This window comes from Schistocerca piceifrons, chromosome 5, assembly GCF_021461385.2.
Source record: "Schistocerca piceifrons isolate TAMUIC-IGC-003096 chromosome 5, iqSchPice1.1, whole genome shotgun sequence".
NCBI lineage: Eukaryota > Metazoa > Arthropoda > Insecta > Orthoptera > Acrididae > Schistocerca > Schistocerca piceifrons.
Window position 1 is genome coordinate 598792750 of NC_060142.1, and position 16015 is coordinate 598808764.

The 16015-nt window shown below is 49.8% G+C and overlaps 27 non-coding genes across 27 annotated transcripts; all 27 read left to right on the forward strand.

The window, feature by feature from the left end:
• The first annotated feature begins 306 nt into the window (after positions 1-306).
• Trnan-guu lies at positions 307-380 on the forward strand. Its single transcript has one exon. It is a non-coding gene; the product is annotated as a tRNA-Asn (tRNA).
• A 689-nt stretch (positions 381-1069) lies between these two features.
• On the forward strand, positions 1070-1141 carry Trnat-cgu. Its single transcript has one exon. It is a non-coding gene; the product is annotated as a tRNA-Thr (tRNA).
• A 333-nt stretch (positions 1142-1474) lies between these two features.
• Trnan-guu lies at positions 1475-1548 on the forward strand. The gene has a single exon. It is a non-coding gene; the product is annotated as a tRNA-Asn (tRNA).
• Positions 1549-2237: 689 nt separating this feature from the next.
• Trnat-cgu lies at positions 2238-2309 on the forward strand. The gene has a single exon. It is a non-coding gene; the product is annotated as a tRNA-Thr (tRNA).
• Positions 2310-2642: 333 nt separating this feature from the next.
• Positions 2643-2716, forward strand: Trnan-guu. Its single transcript has one exon. It is a non-coding gene; the product is annotated as a tRNA-Asn (tRNA).
• A 689-nt stretch (positions 2717-3405) lies between these two features.
• On the forward strand, positions 3406-3477 carry Trnat-cgu. Its single transcript has one exon. It is a non-coding gene; the product is annotated as a tRNA-Thr (tRNA).
• A 333-nt stretch (positions 3478-3810) lies between these two features.
• On the forward strand, positions 3811-3884 carry Trnan-guu. Its single transcript has one exon. It is a non-coding gene; the product is annotated as a tRNA-Asn (tRNA).
• A 689-nt stretch (positions 3885-4573) lies between these two features.
• On the forward strand, positions 4574-4645 carry Trnat-cgu. Its single transcript has one exon. It is a non-coding gene; the product is annotated as a tRNA-Thr (tRNA).
• A 333-nt stretch (positions 4646-4978) lies between these two features.
• Trnan-guu lies at positions 4979-5052 on the forward strand. Its single transcript has one exon. It is a non-coding gene; the product is annotated as a tRNA-Asn (tRNA).
• A 689-nt stretch (positions 5053-5741) lies between these two features.
• On the forward strand, positions 5742-5813 carry Trnat-cgu. The gene has a single exon. It is a non-coding gene; the product is annotated as a tRNA-Thr (tRNA).
• Positions 5814-6146: 333 nt separating this feature from the next.
• On the forward strand, positions 6147-6220 carry Trnan-guu. The gene has a single exon. It is a non-coding gene; the product is annotated as a tRNA-Asn (tRNA).
• Positions 6221-6909: 689 nt separating this feature from the next.
• Positions 6910-6981, forward strand: Trnat-cgu. Its single transcript has one exon. It is a non-coding gene; the product is annotated as a tRNA-Thr (tRNA).
• Positions 6982-7314: 333 nt separating this feature from the next.
• Trnan-guu lies at positions 7315-7388 on the forward strand. Its single transcript has one exon. It is a non-coding gene; the product is annotated as a tRNA-Asn (tRNA).
• A 686-nt stretch (positions 7389-8074) lies between these two features.
• Positions 8075-8149, forward strand: Trnat-cgu. The gene has a single exon. It is a non-coding gene; the product is annotated as a tRNA-Thr (tRNA).
• A 333-nt stretch (positions 8150-8482) lies between these two features.
• Trnan-guu lies at positions 8483-8556 on the forward strand. Its single transcript has one exon. It is a non-coding gene; the product is annotated as a tRNA-Asn (tRNA).
• Positions 8557-9245: 689 nt separating this feature from the next.
• Positions 9246-9317, forward strand: Trnat-cgu. Its single transcript has one exon. It is a non-coding gene; the product is annotated as a tRNA-Thr (tRNA).
• Positions 9318-9650: 333 nt separating this feature from the next.
• On the forward strand, positions 9651-9724 carry Trnan-guu. Its single transcript has one exon. It is a non-coding gene; the product is annotated as a tRNA-Asn (tRNA).
• A 686-nt stretch (positions 9725-10410) lies between these two features.
• Trnat-cgu lies at positions 10411-10485 on the forward strand. The gene has a single exon. It is a non-coding gene; the product is annotated as a tRNA-Thr (tRNA).
• A 333-nt stretch (positions 10486-10818) lies between these two features.
• Positions 10819-10892, forward strand: Trnan-guu. Its single transcript has one exon. It is a non-coding gene; the product is annotated as a tRNA-Asn (tRNA).
• Positions 10893-11581: 689 nt separating this feature from the next.
• Trnat-cgu lies at positions 11582-11653 on the forward strand. Its single transcript has one exon. It is a non-coding gene; the product is annotated as a tRNA-Thr (tRNA).
• Positions 11654-11986: 333 nt separating this feature from the next.
• Positions 11987-12060, forward strand: Trnan-guu. Its single transcript has one exon. It is a non-coding gene; the product is annotated as a tRNA-Asn (tRNA).
• Positions 12061-12749: 689 nt separating this feature from the next.
• Positions 12750-12821, forward strand: Trnat-cgu. Its single transcript has one exon. It is a non-coding gene; the product is annotated as a tRNA-Thr (tRNA).
• Positions 12822-13154: 333 nt separating this feature from the next.
• Trnan-guu lies at positions 13155-13228 on the forward strand. Its single transcript has one exon. It is a non-coding gene; the product is annotated as a tRNA-Asn (tRNA).
• A 689-nt stretch (positions 13229-13917) lies between these two features.
• Trnat-cgu lies at positions 13918-13989 on the forward strand. Its single transcript has one exon. It is a non-coding gene; the product is annotated as a tRNA-Thr (tRNA).
• Positions 13990-14322: 333 nt separating this feature from the next.
• Positions 14323-14395, forward strand: Trnan-guu. Its single transcript has one exon. It is a non-coding gene; the product is annotated as a tRNA-Asn (tRNA).
• Positions 14396-15084: 689 nt separating this feature from the next.
• On the forward strand, positions 15085-15156 carry Trnat-cgu. The gene has a single exon. It is a non-coding gene; the product is annotated as a tRNA-Thr (tRNA).
• Positions 15157-15489: 333 nt separating this feature from the next.
• On the forward strand, positions 15490-15563 carry Trnan-guu. Its single transcript has one exon. It is a non-coding gene; the product is annotated as a tRNA-Asn (tRNA).
• The last annotated feature ends 452 nt before the right edge of the window (positions 15564-16015 follow it).

Below are 16015 nucleotides of genomic sequence, written 5' to 3' on the forward strand. Positions count from 1 at the left end.
GCGGAGCTATCTCGAGCAGCATCTAACACATGGCAGTACACTGAATGAAAGGGATGTTCTACAACCTATGACAAGTATTCTACTGGCCTCAGAGGTTTTCTGAATGCATAGGCAGAACATTGGTTTGTATGCATTTTGTAGTATAATGTCATGCTTGGCGATGTCATTCGTTTACGAGCCTCGCTACAGTGTGCATGCACGTTATCCATGTGAAGAGGCGTAAGCAAATGCTACCATTCTGCGAGATTCCTGCAGAAGGTATACGAATTGCGTTGATATACAGAGCACAAGGGAGCTAAAGTCAAGGCCTCCGTGGCGCAATCGGCTAGCGCGTTCGGCTGTTAACCGAAAGGTTGGTGGTTCGAGCCCACCCGGGGGCGAAATCGTTTTAACCGGCACCGAGGTGAGGACATACGTCAACTTTGTTAGAGATACACAGCTAGTGTGACAATTTGGCTGCGTTTGAGTGATGCCACAGAGCCTTATACACATTCAGCCAAGTGACACTGTAGGTAAAAACATGGCCCTACACAGACGTTCTGCTGTTTTCCTTTTTATTCGTCATGTGTGACACTGCAGTAGAGGGACGCCCGCTACAAAAGACGTATTCTTTACATTCAATTTCAGCATATACGTCGCGAGTGCCATATGACAGGGCCTGTCTCTCGATGTCGATTTGTATTTGGTGTGTCTTAAGTGTCGGTCTGCAGTAGGCCGCTGTTGGCCGAGCGACGTGCAGTCGCCTTACATGAAGCCCCATGGGCAACGCCAGTGCCACTGTGGACAACAGCGCACTGTAGCCAGAGAGAGGAGCCGAAAGGCGCATTTCGCAGTCGAGCCACGCTATCCCACAAGCTGTGCACTAGGTCAGGATTGTGCAGACCGCTAACTTTTGGTGGGCCGACGCTCGTCGTCGATCGTAAGGGCGAAACATTCAAGAGATTTGGAAAACGGCAATGTGGACACCCCCAGCAGCAGCTGTGTGCCAAATCCGATATCTGGTCGAGGGCTGCAAGATTCAGTATGATGAACTAACAATTTGGGGATAGCTCACAAACGCTAAGCTGCCGCCTTCTTAGCTCAGTGGTAGAGCACTGGTCTCGTAAACCAGGGGTCGTGAGTTCGAACCTCACAGAAGGCATTCATTATTTAAACCTTCCTGCAAGGAGCGGAGCTATCTCGAGCAGCATCTAACACATGGCAGTACACTGAATGAAAGGGATGTTCTACAACCTATGACAAGTATTCTACTGGCCTCAGAGGTTTTCTGAATGCATAGGCAGAACATTGGTTTGTATGCATTTTGTAGTATAATGTCATGCTTGGCGATGTCATTCGTTTACGAGCCTCGCTACAGTGTGCATGCACGTTATCCATGTGAAGAGGCGTAAGCAAATGCTACCATTCTGCGAGATTCCTGCAGAAGGTATACGAATTGCGTTGATATACAGAGCACAAGGGAGCTAAAGTCAAGGCCTCCGTGGCGCAATCGGCTAGCGCGTTCGGCTGTTAACCGAAAGGTTGGTGGTTCGAGCCCACCCGGGGGCGAAATCGTTTTAACCGGCACCGAGGTGAGGACATACGTCAACTTTGTTAGAGATACACAGCTAGTGTGACAATTTGGCTGCGTTTGAGTGATGCCACAGAGCCTTATACACATTCAGCCAAGTGACACTGTAGGTAAAAACATGGCCCTACACAGACGTTCTGATGTTTTCCTTTTTATTCGTCATGTGTGACACTGCAGTAGAGGGACGCCCGCTACAAAAGACGTATTCTTTACATTCAATTTCAGCATATACGTCGCGAGTGCCATATGACAGGGCCTGTCTCTCGATGTCGATTTGTATTTGGTGTGTCTTAAGTGTCGGTCTGCAGTAGGCCGCTGTTGGCCGAGCGACGTGCAGTCGCCTTACATGAAGCCCCATGGGCAACGCCAGTGCCACTGTGGACAACAGCGCACTGTAGCCAGAGAGAGGAGCCGAAAGGCGCATTTCGCAGTCGAGCCACGCTATCCCACAAGCTGTGCACTAGGTCAGGATTGTGCAGACCGCTAACTTTTGGTGGGCCGACGCTCGTCGTCGATCGTAAGGGCGAAACATTCAAGAGATTTGGAAAACGGCAATGTGGACACCCCCAGCAGCAGCTGTGTGCCAAATCCGATATCTGGTCGAGGGCTGCAAGATTCAGTATGATGAAGTAACAATTTGGGGATAGCTCACAAACGCTAAGCTGCCGCCTTCTTAGCTCAGTGGTAGAGCACTGGTCTCGTAAACCAAGGGTCGTGAGTTCGAACCTCACAGTAGGCATTCATTATTTAAACCTTCCTGCAAGGAGCGGAGCTATCTCGAGCAGCATCTAACACATGGCAGTACACTGAATGAAAGGGATGTTCTACAACCTATGACAAGTATTCTACTGGCCTCAGAGGTTTTCTGAATGCATAGGCAGAACATTGGTTTGTATGCATTTTGTAGTATAATGTCATGCTTGGCGATGTCATTCGTTTACGAGCCTCGCTACAGTGTGCATGCACGTTATCCATGTGAAGAGGCGTAAGCAAATGCTACCATTCTGCGAGATTCCTGCAGAAGGTATACGAATTGCGTTGATATACAGAGCACAAGGGAGCTAAAGTCAAGGCCTCCGTGGCGCAATCGGCTAGCGCGTTCGGCTGTTAACCGAAAGGTTGGTGGTTCGAGCCCACCCGGGGGCGAAATCGTTTTAACCGGCACCGAGGTGAGGACATACGTCAACTTTGTTAGAGATACACAGCTAGTGTGACAATTTGGCTGCGTTTGAGTGATGCCACAGAGCCTTATACACATTCAGCCAAGTGACACTGTAGGTAAAAACATGGCCCTACACAGACGTTCTGATGTTTTCCTTTTTATTCGTCATGTGTGACACTGCAGTAGAGGGACGCCCGCTACAAAAGACGTATTCTTTACATTCAATTTCAGCATATACGTCGCGAGTGCCATATGACAGGGCCTGTCTCTCGATGTCGATTTGTATTTGGTGTGTCTTAAGTGTCGGTCTGCAGTAGGCCGCTGTTGGCCGAGCGACGTGCAGTCGCCTTACATGAAGCCCCATGGGCAACGCCAGTGCCACTGTGGACAACAGCGCACTGTAGCCAGAGAGAGGAGCCGAAAGGCGCATTTCGCAGTCGAGCCACGCTATCCCACAAGCTGTGCACTAGGTCAGGATTGTGCAGACCGCTAACTTTTGGTGGGCCGACGCTCGTCGTCGATCGTAAGGGCGAAACATTCAAGAGATTTGGAAAACGGCAATGTGGACACCCCCAGCAGCAGCTGTGTGCCAAATCCGATATCTGGTCGAGGGCTGCAAGATTCAGTATGATGAAGTAACAATTTGGGGATAGCTCACAAACGCTAAGCTGCCGCCTTCTTAGCTCAGTGGTAGAGCACTGGTCTCGTAAACCAAGGGTCGTGAGTTCGAACCTCACAGTAGGCATTCATTATTTAAACCTTCCTGCAAGGAGCGGAGCTATCTCGAGCAGCATCTAACACATGGCAGTACACTGAATGAAAGGGATGTTCTACAACCTATGACAAGTATTCTACTGGCCTCAGAGGTTTTCTGAATGCATAGGCAGAACATTGGTTTGTATGCATTTTGTAGTATAATGTCATGCTTGGCGATGTCATTCGTTTACGAGCCTCGCTACAGTGTGCATGCACGTTATCCATGTGAAGAGGCGTAAGCAAATGCTACCATTCTGCGAGATTCCTGCAGAAGGTATACGAATTGCGTTGATATACAGAGCACAAGGGAGCTAAAGTCAAGGCCTCCGTGGCGCAATCGGCTAGCGCGTTCGGCTGTTAACCGAAAGGTTGGTGGTTCGAGCCCACCCGGGGGCGAAATCGTTTTAACCGGCACCGAGGTGAGGACATACGTCAACTTTGTTAGAGATACACAGCTAGTGTGACAATTTGGCTGCGTTTGAGTGATGCCACAGAGCCTTATACACATTCAGCCAAGTGACACTGTAGGTAAAAACATGGCCCTACACAGACGTTCTGCTGTTTTCCTTTTTATTCGTCATGTGTGACACTGCAGTAGAGGGACGCCCGCTACAAAAGACGTATTCTTTACATTCAATTTCAGCATATACGTCGCGAGTGCCATATGACAGGGCCTGTCTCTCGATGTCGATTTGTATTTGGTGTGTCTTAAGTGTCGGTCTGCAGTAGGCCGCTGTTGGCCGAGCGACGTGCAGTCGCCTTACATGAAGCCCCATGGGCAACGCCAGTGCCACTGTGGACAACAGCGCACTGTAGCCAGAGAGAGGAGCCGAAAGGCGCATTTCGCAGTCGAGCCACGCTATCCCACAAGCTGTGCACTAGGTCAGGATTGTGCAGACCGCTAACTTTTGGTGGGCCGACGCTCGTCGTCGATCGTAAGGGCGAAACATTCAAGAGATTTGGAAAACGGCAATGTGGACACCCCCAGCAGCAGCTGTGTGCCAAATCCGATATCTGGTCGAGGGCTGCAAGATTCAGTATGATGAAGTAACAATTTGGGGATAGCTCACAAACGCTAAGCTGCCGCCTTCTTAGCTCAGTGGTAGAGCACTGGTCTCGTAAACCAGGGGTCGTGAGTTCGAACCTCACAGAAGGCATTCATTATTTAAACCTTCCTGCAAGGAGCGGAGCTATCTCGAGCAGCATCTAACACATGGCAGTACACTGAATGAAAGGGATGTTCTACAACCTATGACAAGTATTCTACTGGCCTCAGAGGTTTTCTGAATGCATAGGCAGAACATTGGTTTGTATGCATTTTGTAGTATAATGTCATGCTTGGCGATGTCATTCGTTTACGAGCCTCGCTACAGTGTGCATGCACGTTATCCATGTGAAGAGGCGTAAGCAAATGCTACCATTCTGCGAGATTCCTGCAGAAGGTATACGAATTGCGTTGATATACAGAGCACAAGGGAGCTAAAGTCAAGGCCTCCGTGGCGCAATCGGCTAGCGCGTTCGGCTGTTAACCGAAAGGTTGGTGGTTCGAGCCCACCCGGGGGCGAAATCGTTTTAACCGGCACCGAGGTGAGGACATACGTCAACTTTGTTAGAGATACACAGCTAGTGTGACAATTTGGCTGCGTTTGAGTGATGCCACAGAGCCTTATACACATTCAGCCAAGTGACACTGTAGGTAAAAACATGGCCCTACACAGACGTTCTGCTGTTTTCCTTTTTATTCGTCATGTGTGACACTGCAGTAGAGGGACGCCCGCTACAAAAGACGTATTCTTTACATTCAATTTCAGCATATACGTCGCGAGTGCCATATGACAGGGCCTGTCTCTCGATGTCGATTTGTATTTGGTGTGTCTTAAGTGTCGGTCTGCAGTAGGCCGCTGTTGGCCGAGCGACGTGCAGTCGCCTTACATGAAGCCCCATGGGCAACGCCAGTGCCACTGTGGACAACAGCGCACTGTAGCCAGAGAGAGGAGCCGAAAGGCGCATTTCGCAGTCGAGCCACGCTATCCCACAAGCTGTGCACTAGGTCAGGATTGTGCAGACCGCTAACTTTTGGTGGGCCGACGCTCGTCGTCGATCGTAAGGGCGAAACATTCAAGAGATTTGGAAAACGGCAATGTGGACACCCCCAGCAGCAGCTGTGTGCCAAATCCGATATCTGGTCGAGGGCTGCAAGATTCAGTATGATGAAGTAACAATTTGGGGATAGCTCACAAACGCTAAGCTGCCGCCTTCTTAGCTCAGTGGTAGAGCACTGGTCTCGTAAACCAGGGGTCGTGAGTTCGAACCTCACAGAAGGCATTCATTATTTAAACCTTCCTGCAAGGAGCGGAGCTATCTCGAGCAGCATCTAACACATGGCAGTACACTGAATGAAAGGGATGTTCTACAACCTATGACAAGTATTCTACTGGCCTCAGAGGTTTTCTGAATGCATAGGCAGAACATTGGTTTGTATGCATTTTGTAGTATAATGTCATGCTTGGCGATGTCATTCGTTTACGAGCCTCGCTACAGTGTGCATGCACGTTATCCATGTGAAGAGGCGTAAGCAAATGCTACCATTCTGCGAGATTCCTGCAGAAGGTATACGAATTGCGTTGATATACAGAGCACAAGGGAGCTAAAGTCAAGGCCTCCGTGGCGCAATCGGCTAGCGCGTTCGGCTGTTAACCGAAAGGTTGGTGGTTCGAGCCCACCCGGGGGCGAAATCGTTTTAACCGGCACCGAGGTGAGGACATACGTCAACTTTGTTAGAGATACACAGCTAGTGTGACAATTTGGCTGCGTTTGAGTGATGCCACAGAGCCTTATACACATTCAGCCAAGTGACACTGTAGGTAAAAACATGGCCCTACACAGACGTTCTGCTGTTTTCCTTTTTATTCGTCATGTGTGACACTGCAGTAGAGGGACGCCCGCTACAAAAGACGTATTCTTTACATTCAATTTCAGCATATACGTCGCGAGTGCCATATGACAGGGCCTGTCTCTCGATGTCGATTTGTATTTGGTGTGTCTTAAGTGTCGGTCTGCAGTAGGCCGCTGTTGGCCGAGCGACGTGCAGTCGCCTTACATGAAGCCCCATGGGCAACGCCAGTGCCACTGTGGACAACAGCGCACTGTAGCCAGAGAGAGGAGCCGAAAGGCGCATTTCGCAGTCGAGCCACGCTATCCCACAAGCTGTGCACTAGGTCAGGATTGTGCAGACCGCTAACTTTTGGTGGGCCGACGCTCGTCGTCGATCGTAAGGGCGAAACATTCAAGAGATTTGGAAAACGGCAATGTGGACACCCCCAGCAGCAGCTGTGTGCCAAATCCGATATCTGGTCGAGGGCTGCAAGATTCAGTATGATGAAGTAACAATTTGGGGATAGCTCACAAACGCTAAGCTGCCGCCTTCTTAGCTCAGTGGTAGAGCACTGGTCTCGTAAACCAGGGGTCGTGAGTTCGAACCTCACAGAAGGCATTCATTATTTAAACCTTCCTGCAAGGAGCGGAGCTATCTCGAGCAGCATCTAACACATGGCAGTACACTGAATGAAAGGGATGTTCTACAACCTATTACAAGTATTCTACTGGCCTCAGAGGTTTTCTGAATGCATAGGCAGAACATTGGTTTGTATGCATTTTGTAGTATAATGTCATGCTTGGCGATGTCATTCGTTTACGAGCCTCGCTACAGTGTGCATGCACGTTATCCATGTGAAGAGGCGTAAGCAAATGCTACCATTCTGCGAGATTCCTGCAGAAGGTATACGAATTGCGTTGATATACAGAGCACAAGGGAGCTAAAGTCAAGGCCTCCGTGGCGCAATCGGCTAGCGCGTTCGGCTGTTAACCGAAAGGTTGGTGGTTCGAGCCCACCCGGGGGCGAAATCGTTTTAACCGGCACCGAGGTGAGGACATACGTCAACTTTGTTAGAGATACACAGCTAGTGTGACAATTTGGCTGCGTTTGAGTGATGCCACAGAGCCTTATACACATTCAGCCAAGTGACACTGTAGGTAAAAACATGGCCCTACACAGACGTTCTGCTGTTATCCTTTTTATTCGTCATGTGTGACACTGCAGTAGAGGGACGCCCGCTACAAAAGACGTATTCTTTACATTCAATTTCAGCATATACGTCGCGAGTGCCATATGACAGGGCCTGTCTCTCGATGTCGATTTGTATTTGGTGTGTCTTAAGTGTCGGTCTGCAGTAGGCCGCTGTTGGCCGAGCGACGTGCAGTCGCCTTACATGAAGCCCCATGGGCAACGCCAGTGCCACTGTGGACAACAGCGCACTGTAGCCAGAGAGAGGAGCCGAAAGGCGCATTTCGCAGTCGAGCCACGCTATCCCACAAGCTGTGCACTAGGTCAGGATTGTGCAGACCGCTAACTTTTGGTGGGCCGACGCTCGTCGTCGATCGTAAGGGCGAAACATTCAAGAGATTTGGAAAACGGCAATGTGGACACCCCCAGCAGCAGCTGTGTGCCAAATCCGATATCTGGTCGAGGGCTGCAAGATTCAGTATGATGAAGTAACAATTTGGGGATAGCTCACAAACGCTAAGCTGCCCCCTTCTTAGCTCAGTGGTAGAGCACTGGTCTCGTAAACCAGGGGTCGTGAGTTCGAACCTCACAGAAGGCATTCATTATTTAAACCTTCCTGCAAGGAGCGGAGCTATCTCGAGCAGCATCTAACACATGGCAGTACACTGAATGAAAGGGATGTTCTACAACCTATGACAAGTATTCTACTGGCCTCAGAGGTTTTCTGAATGCATAGGCAGAACATTGGTTTGTATGCATTTTGTAGTATAATGTCATGCTTGGCGATGTCATTCGTTTACGAGCCTCGCTACAGTGTGCATGCACGTTATCCATGTGAAGAGGCGTAAGCAAATGCTACCATTCTGCGAGATTCCTGCAGAAGGTATACGAATTGCGTTGATATACAGAGCACAAGGGAGCTAAAGTCAAGGCCTCCGTGGCGCAATCGGCTAGCGCGTTCGGCTGTTAACCGAAAGGTTGGTGGTTCGAGCCCACCCGGGGGCGAAATCGTTTTAACCGGCACCGAGGTGAGGACATACGTCAACTTTGTTAGAGATACACAGCTAGTGTGACAATTTGGCTGCGTTTGAGTGATGCCACAGAGCCTTATACACATTCAGCCAAGTGACACTGTAGGTAAAAACATGGCCCTACACAGACGTTCTGCTGTTTTCCTTTTTATTCGTCATGTGTGACACTGCAGTAGAGGGACGCCCGCTACAAAAGACGTATTCTTTACATTCAATTTCAGCATATACGTCGCGAGTGCCATATGACAGGGCCTGTCTCTCGATGTCGATTTGTATTTGGTGTGTCTTAAGTGTCGGTCTGCAGTAGGCCGCTGTTGGCCGAGCGACGTGCAGTCGCCTTACATGAAGCCCCATGGGCAACGCCAGTGCCACTGTGGACAACAGCGCACTGTAGCCAGAGAGAGGAGCCGAAAGGCGCATTTCGCAGTCGAGCCACGCTATCCCACAAGCTGTGCACTAGGTCAGGATTGTGCAGACCGCTAACTTTTGGTGGGCCGACGCTCGTCGTCGATCGTAAGGGCGAAACATTCAAGAGATTTGGAAAACGGCAATGTGGACACCCCCAGCAGCAGCTGTGTGCCAAATCCGATATCTGGTCGAGGGCTGCAAGATTCAGTATGATGAAGTAACAATTTGGGGATAGCTCACAAACGCTAAGCTGCCGCCTTCTTAGCTCAGTGGTAGAGCACTGGTCTCGTAAACCAGGGGTCGTGAGTTCGAACCTCACAGAAGGCATTCATTATTTAAACCTTCCTGCAAGGAGCGGAGCTATCTCGAGCAGCATCTAACACATGGCAGTACACTGAATGAAAGGGATGTTCTACAACCTATTACAAGTATTCTACTGGCCTCAGAGGTTTTCTGAATGCATAGGCAGAACATTGGTTTGTATGCATTTTGTAGTATAATGTCATGCTTGGCGATGTCATTCGTTTACGAGCCTCGCTACAGTGTGCATGCACGTTATCCATGTGAAGAGGCGTAAGCAAATGCTACCATTCTGCGAGATTCCTGCAGAAGGTATACGAATTGCGTTGATATACAGAGCACAAGGGAGCTAAAGTCAAGGCCTCCGTGGCGCAATCGGCTAGCGCGTTCGGCTGTTAACCGAAAGGTTGGTGGTTCGAGCCCACCCGGGGGCGAAATCGTTTTAACCGGCACCGAGGTGAGGACATACGTCAACTTTGTTAGAGATACACAGCTAGTGTGACAATTTGGCTGCGTTTGAGTGATGCCACAGAGCCTTATACACATTCAGCCAAGTGACACTGTAGGTAAAAACATGGCCCTACACAGACGTTCTGATGTTTTCCTTTTTATTCGTCATGTGTGACACTGCAGTAGAGGGACGCCCGCTACAAAAGACGTATTCTTTACATTCAATTTCAGCATATACGTCGCGAGTGCCATATGACAGGGCCTGTCTCTCGATGTCGATTTGTATTTGGTGTGTCTTAAGTGTCGGTCTGCAGTAGGCCGCTGTTGGCCGAGCGACGTGCAGTCGCCTTACATGAAGCCCCATGGGCAACGCCAGTGCCACTGTGGACAACAGCGCACTGTAGCCAGAGAGAGGAGCCGAAAGGCGCATTTCGCAGTCGAGCCACGCTATCCCACAAGCTGTGCACTAGGTCAGGATTGTGCAGACCGCTAACTTTTGGTGGGCCGACGCTCGTCGTCGATCGTAAGGGCGAAACATTCAAGAGATTTGGAAAACGGCAATGTGGACACCCCCAGCAGCAGCTGTGTGCCAAATCCGATATCTGGTCGAGGGCTGCAAGATTCAGTATGATGAAGTAACAATTTGGGGATAGCTCACAAACGCTAAGCTGCCCCCTTCTTAGCTCAGTGGTAGAGCACTGGTCTCGTAAACCAGGGGTCGTGAGTTCGAACCTCACAGAAGGCATTCATTATTTAAACCTTCCTGCAAGGAGCGGAGCTATCTCGAGCAGCATCTAACACATGGCAGTACACTGAATGAAAGGGATGTTCTACAACCTATGACAAGTATTCTACTGGCCTCAGAGGTTTTCTGAATGCATAGGCAGAACATTGGTTTGTATGCATTTTGTAGTATAATGTCATGCTTGGCGATGTCATTCGTTTACGAGCCTCGCTACAGTGTGCATGCACGTTATCCATGTGAAGAGGCGTAAGCAAATGCTACCATTCTGCGAGATTCCTGCAGAAGGTATACGAATTGCGTTGATATACAGAGCACAAGGGAGCTAAAGTCAAGGCCTCCGTGGCGCAATCGGCTAGCGCGTTCGGCTGTTAACCGAAAGGTTGGTGGTTCGAGCCCACCCGGGGGCGAAATCGTTTTAACCGGCACCGAGGTGAGGACATACGTCAACTTTGTTAGAGATACACAGCTAGTGTGACAATTTGGCTGCGTTTGAGTGATGCCACAGAGCCTTATACACATTCAGCCAAGTGACACTGTAGGTAAAAACATGGCCCTACACAGACGTTCTGCTGTTTTCCTTTTTATTCGTCATGTGTGACACTGCAGTAGAGGGACGCCCGCTACAAAAGACGTATTCTTTACATTCAATTTCAGCATATACGTCGCGAGTGCCATATGACAGGGCCTGTCTCTCGATGTCGATTTGTATTTGGTGTGTCTTAAGTGTCGGTCTGCAGTAGGCCGCTGTTGGCCGAGCGACGTGCAGTCGCCTTACATGAAGCCCCATGGGCAACGCCAGTGCCACTGTGGACAACAGCGCACTGTAGCCAGAGAGAGGAGCCGAAAGGCGCATTTCGCAGTCGAGCCACGCTATCCCACAAGCTGTGCACTAGGTCAGGATTGTGCAGACCGCTAACTTTTGGTGGGCCGACGCTCGTCGTCGATCGTAAGGGCGAAACATTCAAGAGATTTGGAAAACGGCAATGTGGACACCCCCAGCAGCAGCTGTGTGCCAAATCCGATATCTGGTCGAGGGCTGCAAGATTCAGTATGATGAAGTAACAATTTGGGGATAGCTCACAAACGCTAAGCTGCCGCCTTCTTAGCTCAGTGGTAGAGCACTGGTCTCGTAAACCAGGGGTCGTGAGTTCGAACCTCACAGAAGGCATTCATTATTTAAACCTTCCTGCAAGGAGCGGAGCTATCTCGAGCAGCATCTAACACATGGCAGTACACTGAATGAAAGGGATGTTCTACAACCTATTACAAGTATTCTACTGGCCTCAGAGGTTTTCTGAATGCATAGGCAGAACATTGGTTTGTATGCATTTTGTAGTATAATGTCATGCTTGGCGATGTCATTCGTTTACGAGCCTCGCTACAGTGTGCATGCACGTTATCCATGTGAAGAGGCGTAAGCAAATGCTACCATTCTGCGAGATTCCTGCAGAAGGTATACGAATTGCGTTGATATACAGAGCACAAGGGAGCTAAAGTCAAGGCCTCCGTGGCGCAATCGGCTAGCGCGTTCGGCTGTTAACCGAAAGGTTGGTGGTTCGAGCCCACCCGGGGGCGAAATCGTTTTAACCGGCACCGAGGTGAGGACATACGTCAACTTTGTTAGAGATACACAGCTAGTGTGACAATTTGGCTGCGTTTGAGTGATGCCACAGAGCCTTATACACATTCAGCCAAGTGACACTGTAGGTAAAAACATGGCCCTACACAGACGTTCTGATGTTTTCCTTTTTATTCGTCATGTGTGACACTGCAGTAGAGGGACGCCCGCTACAAAAGACGTATTCTTTACATTCAATTTCAGCATATACGTCGCGAGTGCCATATGACAGGGCCTGTCTCTCGATGTCGATTTGTATTTGGTGTGTCTTAAGTGTCGGTCTGCAGTAGGCCGCTGTTGGCCGAGCGACGTGCAGTCGCCTTACATGAAGCCCCATGGGCAACGCCAGTGCCACTGTGGACAACAGCGCACTGTAGCCAGAGAGAGGAGCCGAAAGGCGCATTTCGCAGTCGAGCCACGCTATCCCACAAGCTGTGCACTAGGTCAGGATTGTGCAGACCGCTAACTTTTGGTGGGCCGACGCTCGTCGTCGATCGTAAGGGCGAAACATTCAAGAGATTTGGAAAACGGCAATGTGGACACCCCCAGCAGCAGCTGTGTGCCAAATCCGATATCTGGTCGAGGGCTGCAAGATTCAGTATGATGAAGTAACAATTTGGGGATAGCTCACAAACGCTAAGCTGCCGCCTTCTTAGCTCAGTGGTAGAGCACTGGTCTCGTAAACCAGGGGTCGTGAGTTCGAACCTCACAGAAGGCATTCATTATTTAAACCTTCCTGCAAGGAGCGGAGCTATCTCGAGCAGCATCTAACACATGGCAGTACACTGAATGAAAGGGATGTTCTACAACCTATGACAAGTATTCTACTGGCCTCAGAGGTTTTCTGAATGCATAGGCAGAACATTGGTTTGTATGCATTTTGTAGTATAATGTCATGCTTGGCGATGTCATTCGTTTACGAGCCTCGCTACAGTGTGCATGCACGTTATCCATGTGAAGAGGCGTAAGCAAATGCTACCATTCTGCGAGATTCCTGCAGAAGGTATACGAATTGCGTTGATATACAGAGCACAAGGGAGCTAAAGTCAAGGCCTCCGTGGCGCAATCGGCTAGCGCGTTCGGCTGTTAACCGAAAGGTTGGTGGTTCGAGCCCACCCGGGGGCGAAATCGTTTTAACCGGCACCGAGGTGAGGACATACGTCAACTTTGTTAGAGATACACAGCTAGTGTGACAATTTGGCTGCGTTTGAGTGATGCCACAGAGCCTTATACACATTCAGCCAAGTGACACTGTAGGTAAAAACATGGCCCTACACAGACGTTCTGCTGTTTTCCTTTTTATTCGTCATGTGTGACACTGCAGTAGAGGGACGCCCGCTACAAAAGACGTATTCTTTACATTCAATTTCAGCATATACGTCGCGAGTGCCATATGACAGGGCCTGTCTCTCGATGTCGATTTGTATTTGGTGTGTCTTAAGTGTCGGTCTGCAGTAGGCCGCTGTTGGCCGAGCGACGTGCAGTCGCCTTACATGAAGCCCCATGGGCAACGCCAGTGCCACTGTGGACAACAGCGCACTGTAGCCAGAGAGAGGAGCCGAAAGGCGCATTTCGCAGTCGAGCCACGCTATCCCACAAGCTGTGCACTAGGTCAGGATTGTGCAGACCGCTAACTTTTGGTGGGCCGACGCTCGTCGTCGATCGTAAGGGCGAAACATTCAAGAGATTTGGAAAACGGCAATGTGGACACCCCCAGCAGCAGCTGTGTGCCAAATCCGATATCTGGTCGAGGGCTGCAAGATTCAGTATGATGAAGTAACAATTTGGGGATAGCTCACAAACGCTAAGCTGCCGCCTTCTTAGCTCAGTGGTAGAGCACTGGTCTCGTAAACCAGGGGTCGTGAGTTCGAACCTCACAGAAGGCATTCATTATTTAAACCTTCCTGCAAGGAGCGGAGCTATCTCGAGCAGCATCTAACACATGGCAGTACACTGAATGAAAGGGATGTTCTACAACCTATGACAAGTATTCTACTGGCCTCAGAGGTTTTCTGAATGCATAGGCAGAACATTGGTTTGTATGCATTTTGTAGTATAATGTCATGCTTGGCGATGTCATTCGTTTACGAGCCTCGCTACAGTGTGCATGCACGTTATCCATGTGAAGAGGCGTAAGCAAATGCTACCATTCTGCGAGATTCCTGCAGAAGGTATACGAATTGCGTTGATATACAGACCACAAGGGAGCTAAAGTCAAGGCCTCCGTGGCGCAATCGGCTAGCGCGTTCGGCTGTTAACCGAAAGGATGTGGTTCGAGCCCACCCGGGGGCGAAATCGTTTTAACCGGCACCGAGGTGAGGACATACGTCAACTTTGTTAGAGATACACAGCTAGTGTGACAATTTGGCTGCGTTTGAGTGATGCCACAGAGCCTTATACACATTCAGCCAAGTGACACTGTAGGTAAAAACATGGCCCTACACAGACGTTCTGCTGTTTTCCTTTTTATTCGTCATGTGTGACACTGCAGTAGAGGGACGCCCGCTACAAAAGACGTATTCTTTACATTCAATTTCAGCATATACGTCGCGAGTGCCATATGACAGGGCCTGTCTCTCGATGTCGATTTGTATTTGGTGTGTCTTAAGTGTCGGTCTGCAGTAGGCCGCTGTTGGCCGAGCGACGTGCAGTCGCCTTACATGAAGCCCCATGGGCAACGCCAGTGCCACTGTGGACAACAGCGCACTGTAGCCAGAGAGAGGAGCCGAAAGGCGCATTTCGCAGTCGAGCCACGCTATCCCACAAGCTGTGCACTAGGTCAGGATTGTGCAGACCGCTAACTTTTGGTGGGCCGACGCTCGTCGTCGATCGTAAGGGCGAAACATTCAAGAGATTTGGAAAACGGCAATGTGGACACCCCCAGCAGCAGCTGTGTGCCAAATCCGATATCTGGTCGAGGGCTGCAAGATTCAGTATGATGAAGTAACAATTTGGGGATAGCTCACAAACGCTAAGCTGCCGCCTTCTTAGCTCAGTGGTAGAGCACTGGTCTCGTAAACCAGGGGTCGTGAGTTCGAACCTCACAGAAGGCATTCATTATTTAAACCTTCCTGCAAGGAGCGGAGCTATCTCGAGCAGCATCTAACACATGGCAGTACACTGAATGAAAGGGATGTTCTACAACCTATTACAAGTATTCTACTGGCCTCAGAGGTTTTCTGAATGCATAGGCAGAACATTGGTTTGTATGCATTTTGTAGTATAATGTCATGCTTGGCGATGTCATTCGTTTACGAGCCTCGCTACAGTGTGCATGCACGTTATCCATGTGAAGAGGCGTAAGCAAATGCTACCATTCTGCGAGATTCCTGCAGAAGGTATACGAATTGCGTTGATATACAGAGCACAAGGGAGCTAAAGTCAAGGCCTCCGTGGCGCAATCGGCTAGCGCGTTCGGCTGTTAACCGAAAGGTTGGTGGTTCGAGCCCACCCGGGGGCGAAATCGTTTTAACCGGCACCGAGGTGAGGACATACGTCAACTTTGTTAGAGATACACAGCTAGTGTGACAATTTGGCTGCGTTTGAGTGATGCCACAGAGCCTTATACACATTCAGCCAAGTGACACTGTAGGTAAAAACATGGCCCTACACAGACGTTCTGATGTTTTCCTTTTTATTCGTCATGTGTGACACTGCAGTAGAGGGACGCCCGCTACAAAAGACGTATTCTTTACATTCAATTTCAGCATATACGTCGCGAGTGCCATATGACAGGGCCTGTCTCTCGATGTCGATTTGTATTTGGTGTGTCTTAAGTGTCGGTCTGCAGTAGGCCGCTGTTGGCCGAGCGACGTGCAGTCGCCTTACATGAAGCCCCATGGGCAACGCCAGTGCCACTGTGGACAACAGCGCACTGTAGCCAGAGAGAGGAGCCGAAAGGCGCATTTCGCA